Source organism: Chiroxiphia lanceolata, chromosome 9, assembly GCF_009829145.1.
Source record: "Chiroxiphia lanceolata isolate bChiLan1 chromosome 9, bChiLan1.pri, whole genome shotgun sequence".
NCBI classification, from domain to species: Eukaryota; Metazoa; Chordata; class Aves; order Passeriformes; family Pipridae; genus Chiroxiphia; species Chiroxiphia lanceolata.
In genome coordinates, this window is record NC_045645.1 from 16456438 (window position 1) to 16462502 (window position 6065).

Below are 6065 nucleotides of genomic sequence, written 5' to 3' on the forward strand. Positions count from 1 at the left end.
GAGGGAGCCAACTCAAATAGGTGGGTGCGGGATAGAGGGAGCCTTCCCCGGCTTGTCCCCTGACATTATAATCTGAGCGCACAAGGGTGGCACCCGATCTTTTATGTCTTTTACAAAAGTTGCCAAATTAAGGTCGGATTAGAGCTCCCTTCAGGATTTGTGGGCTCTTTAGAGGCTGGGAGCTGCGCGTATAGCTCGCTAGTGCTTATGAAAAGCTTAAAAAGTAATAAAAGGGGGAGTGATCCCGAGAGAAAGTAACATGTATAACTCTTATTAAAGGAGCAGCGAGTGGGGCTGTGAACTTGAATAACTGTTTGAACTTTAATTTGTTCATTAACAGGATTTGCCCCTGACTGTGAATGTTATTACTTCTCTTAAAAGCGAGGTGCAAATGCAAAGCCATAATGAAAGAGCCTGGCAAAAAGTTAAACGCCTCGTAATTACACTAGCCTCATTGAAAACTTAAAGTAACACAAAAGTGAAGAAAACGGGAGCTGGGCTGGTATTCCCAGCGCCCCAGCCTCGCATAACGGTGGTGGCGAGCTCCGGGCCCCAGCTCCCGACCCCATCAACTCCCGATAGCTCCCTATATCTGTATGTGAAACGGTTGTGTTTAAACAAGTGTAAATCAGCTTTAAATCATTACAAGAAAATTCCATGTTTTCCTAGGTGGGTGAAGCCTGGTTTATTCCTCTAACTGTTCTAAGTCTTGAGTGAAACACGGTGTCTGAAGCCTGATCTAATCTGCATGTGTGTATCCTAAACAGGGCGCATTAGCTCCTCTCTACCCCATCACATCGACAGTAGATAAAACTCTGGAGAACCGGAATAAAACAAACTACTACTCCTCTAAGAAGGTATCTGACTTTGTACCGATGCGTTTGCCAGTTAGCTCCGCGCTGACTGTCGTTTCATCTGTCAGTTATCCCTTTCCTTGGCTTGTCAACTGCGTTTTTATAGATTCGCTTGTGATCTGCATCCTTCCTCAACAGGAACATGCAGCCAGGTCGCAATTAAATATACAGATACGCGAGCTGTTAGCAAGATTCCACCCTCCCATCCGCAGCCAAGCCGGGGAGATGATTGCCCTGTCACTTCTCCTTTAGACTTGAAGCGCCTTAAAACTCGCCGGCAGAGCGCCGCGTTCGGTAGCTCGGCGCTTGCTTTGTCCGCCTCTTCTCGCCACCGACGGCTCCTTTCAAGTTCTCACTTCAGCAGCTCCCGGTGGCGCTGAGCCCGGCGCCCCGCACCGCCCCGCACCGCCGGCGTGGGGTGCGCTCCTCGCCCGCAGGAGGGTTTGGCCGGCTTTGGGGGTTCCCCGCACCGGGAAGACACCCCGAAAGTGAGGGACAAGAAATACTGACGTGCCCTGGCCTGGCAAGGCCTGGAGCTGCCGCACAAGCGGGGCTCTGCCATCATCGCCGGCAGCCGGCAACGCCTCCGGCCGTCCGGATGTGCCTTCCAGCGTGGGTGGACATCGAGACTCCCGATCGAGCCAGGTCTGCAGTCATGTGTCAGACCAGCGGAAAAGCAAGACGGCGCTTCATAAAGAGAGCAGGTGTGAAAAATCTTCTACTAGTTTAAAGTACTTTCTTACTTCTACAGCTGCCTGTACAATAAGATTATTCCACTTTAACACTAACAAGGGGAACACCTTCAATTAGACCACTATAAATAAATAAATGCTCTATTTTATAAGTCTAATTATTTACTTTTTACATTTTCAGCACCATTATACTCATTAAAAAAAAAAAAAAAGAAAAAAAAAAAAAACCAGCCAAAACCCCAAACCAAACTATTTAATCGAACTGGTACTCAGAAAAAAAAAATTATGATATTATTCACAAAGTAAATAACTTCAACTCTATTTGTCCATTCCTGCATGGACAAGCAGCGCTGTCACCCCAGGCAAGATCTGTAAACCCAGCAAATCCAGCTACCATTTGAGAAGCAATAAACACAGACTGGACTTGACCAAGAAGACATCAGACAGGACAGGGATACCATTTTCTGTACATCGGCTCATCAGAATCGTTGTATTAACCTGGAACTGGAAAGAAACTATATAAAATAACCAGGTCCCACGACAGTAGCACCTTAGCCAAAAATAACCTCTTTCCTCTGCACCTGGAGACGAAGCAGCAGGCTGGGCAGGGCATGAAACATGGGTGGAGTGTGTTTTCTGCAAGAAACAGGGCCAAGTCACACAGTGCCACTCGGTGCCACATCTAAGTGGCCTTCAGCTCCCATCGCCCTGCCACCGTATCACAAAAACTCTGCGCACAAGCGACAGGACACTTATCTGATAGTGCCCCTGAAGGAAGAGTCCCAGCCTTCTCACCAGGCAGACGAAAAGCATTCCTGGCAAGGGTTGCTAAGTAATGCGTACCCAAGCTGTAATCTGGTTACTAAACAGCATGACAGTGTCCCGGGAATAGGAGACTTACCACGGCCTTGGCCGTGCAATGACCACACACAGTACAGGCTGCTGTGCTCACACTGCTGTACTGTGATGTGACTGCACAGCACTTCTCGCAGGATCAGGGCAGGAACTACCACTGTCGCTAGTTCCCCCCATCTAATCTCTGACGACTGCTTTAGATTTGAAGATAATGTGATACAGCTCAGATACATCCAAGGCTTCATCATGCACTGATTAAATTGTTCAACTTCACCGAGTAGACTTGATTAACTGCAAACTTGGAGCTGGATGTCACCTTCATATGAGCACCACAGGCCTACCTACAATAGGAAAGACTACCCACAGGCTGGCAGGAGGATGGCAAAATGGAGCCTGCCAGAGCCCCCCAGAGTCCCCTTGGCTGCAGAGGCTACTGAGGCTTCTCAGAGAGCAACTGTTTATGGGAAAGCAACACCCTCAGCAGCTCATAGGCCTGAGGATGTGTCATCTGCTGGTCAGGAGCCCATCAAAGTGAGAAAAGATTTTTAAAAATGAGTAGGGCATCTATTGGCTCACAGGAGATATTTTTCATCCTGGGCAGGGCAGGGTGCTCACTGCTCCCAGCAATGTTGGGATGAGGGTAAGGCCACGGGGTTTTGTTATCAGGGTACAGGAGTGCTTTGCCACAGCTTCTCCAGGCTCGGGTGGGTTGAAAGATGCACCTTCTAGCTTCTGCCCCAGTGCATCACTGGCACCCTCACCTTTGGAGACAACATGAATTCTGCTTTAAAATAAGCACTGGCAGATCAATCCTCTGTGTATTTCTGATCATATAATGCATGCAATTCGACCTGCAAGATATATGGATTGTAACACTTTCATAAATCAGCATTTTACACAGTACATTCTGCTCCTGTGAGCTAACCTTGTCTTCAGAGCTGACAATTCCCAGCATCATCGCTTTGAAGCATTGAAATGGTGAGTTGGCAATCTACTGAGCCAGAATGTACGTCTGAAAATAAGTATATAAATACTGTACAGTGCATCTGGAGTTGATTTATGAAATAGTTAGGAGTTAAATTCTTGATATATTAGCAAAAATAACTAGAGCTTTAAAGCCAAGAGGCCCTTAGGCTGTAGTGAAAAATCACTGATGTAGGAAAAGCATCTGTATTTTGATGATGGTGCTATCTCACAGGAAAAAAAAAACAACATAAAACTGTTTTTCCTTCCCGCAGATAAAAAATAAAAGTGATTTTGCACCAGCTGCGTGAAACGCTTCCTAGTGAAGCGTTTGCATTTTAACTTCCGGTTACTGGCGATCCAACTTTATATCGCCGCGTGAAACCGCCTGCTTCTTCACAGAGAAAATAATGAGAATAATGACAAACAAAAGCAAGTCCCTGTCCAGCAGGGTCTAGAGCCTGGGTGGGGGATTCCCCGTTCCCCGGGGGTGCGGCAGCCGGCGGGGCTCCCCGGCGCGGCGGGAGCGCTGCCCGCCGCAGGGAGGGAGGCCCGCGGTGCCACCCAACCTGCGGGGCCGGGGCGGGACGGTGCGGGGCCTCGGCACCGCTACTCGGCACTTCGCTACGGAATTACCCCAGCGCCCTCTGCGCGTACAGCCTTTTTTTAAAAAAATATCTATATATATCTATATAGATATAGATATATCAATGAGCTTGGTTGTATAATTAAAATTAAAATCGTTTTTACGGGAATTTTTTTATTTCCACGTGGGGTCTGCAGTCCGCAGGTAACGGTAGCAGCGGGGTGGCACCTGCGAGCATCGCCGGCGCTGCGTCACCGCGGCTCCAGCGCCGTGGCTGCCGGGGAGGTGTCCGCGGGCATCCGAGTCCCTGCTCTAGCTCAACAGAGACATATATTTATATAGATTTGATAGGTATAAGGAAACAATCTATCTATTTTTCTCATTAGCAAGGTTCCCCAGCAGGTTATGGGGACATAGGGAGCCTGGCGGGGCGGGGATCCCCGCCTCGGCGCCGAGCGGCGGGGTCGGCGCTCCGCACCGGCTCAGCGGCCGCAGGGAAGGGCCCGGCCCGGGCAGGGCGGGCGGCGGCACGCGGTGCCGGCGGCGGGGCAGGGGGAGCGGTACTCACGGAGCCGCGGCCCTGCCGGGGCAGCGGGGCGGGCGGGGCAGGGGGAGCGGTACTCACGGAGCCGCGGCCCTGCCGGGACGCGGAGCGGCCGCGGAGCCGTCGCCGTCGCCGCCGCGCGGGAGCGGCGCCCCCTGGCGGCCGCGGGCGGAGGCGCCGCAGCCCCGCCGTGCCGGTGCCGCCGCCGCCGAGGCGGGTCCGTCCCGCGGGCCCTGCTTGTCCTTCCCGTGGCCGCTCGTGCCGCCCCGTCCTCGGGCGGAGGCGATCAATTAGCGCCGCCGGGTCAATCGCGTCAATCGCTTCATGCCGCGTCACGAGGGACACGCGCTTCAGGCGCCCGCCCGGGAGGTGCGCCCCCCCGGCCCGCAGACACCGCGGCTCCGCGCCGCGCCCGCGGGCCCGCTCCTGTCCCCGCTCACAGCTCCCCGCTCACAGCTCCCCGCCGGGATCCCCGCCCAGGCACAGCCCAACTCACCTGGCCCGGTCACCTCCCCTGGCTCGGCTCGGCTCGGCTCGGCTCTGCCCGAGCAGGGAGCCGCCCGCTTTTCCCCCCCGCCCCCGCATCTGGAATCCTCAATCAAGAGCCCAATTTTGTCATTTGGAAACACTAATTATCTAATCACGCCACGCTGCAGAGCGTACTTGTCTGCCCAATTAGCTAGGACAATTATTAAAATTCGGGGGCCTAATTATGTCTCAATTTAATGCTGGCAAACTCGCGCACAGCGCAGTAATTAAAATCCTCCCCTCGCCTCTGCCTTTAGGGCAGCGGCTGATGGGACCTGTCAGGGGCCGCGCCGCGCCGAACCAGCCGAGCGGATTGTGCTACATGACCCCGCATTGTTAAGTGTGTCAACATATTAACCTGAATTCCCTTCAGCCCCCGTAATCACATTTGGAAGGAGGAAGAAAAGGGCTAAAACATGAAGCATTTTATTAAAAAAACATAAATTCTTTTTAATTAATGCTGTAAGAGATCTGACGCGGCTTGAGCTACCAAATGCTGCAAGTCATATAAGACTGGTGCTTCTAATTACCACTAAAGGAAGGATTGCTCTTCTCTGTTAAAAAGACTTCCCTCTCCTCTCATTTAAAGAAAATGATCTTTCTTTTGGGTAGTGTATTTTTTAAAACCCAGCTAGTTGGCTTCCAGTGATAAAGTTGATTACCAGTTTTTTGTTTGATGATGGAGCACAAGTGAATATTGACTTCTGCAAGAATCAAACAGACGACCGGAGGCATAAATAAAACGGTCAGGATTTAACACTTGAAAGAAGTTAATAAAGTTGAAAATTAAAAATCATAATATTGGGATAAATTCTGAATATTTATTTTTTTCTCCGCTCTCAAATTTGATAGGAAGTCAGTGCTAAAACACAGACAAGAATTGGAGTTAACCCTATCATCTGCATTCCTGCCTAATCTAGCACAGGCACCTGCCACGGACAAGAAGTCTCTGGGCCCACATCCCTCAGTGATGGCCACTGCAGACACAAGATGGTCCTCTGGCCTTGCCAGCAGAAGCCTTCCCTTTTAGCACATTTCTTTTT

The 6065-nt window shown here is 51.0% G+C and overlaps 1 long non-coding RNA gene across 1 annotated transcript; it reads right to left on the reverse strand.

Moving 5' to 3' along the window:
• Positions 1–302: 302 nt before the first annotated feature.
• On the reverse strand, positions 303–3747 carry LOC116791290. Its single transcript, XR_004358677.1, has 2 exons — positions 2978–3747; positions 303–2182 (listed from the first exon to the last, which is right to left on the reverse strand). It is a non-coding gene; the product is annotated as an uncharacterized LOC116791290 (long non-coding RNA).
• Between the last annotated feature and the right edge of the window lie 2318 nt (positions 3748–6065).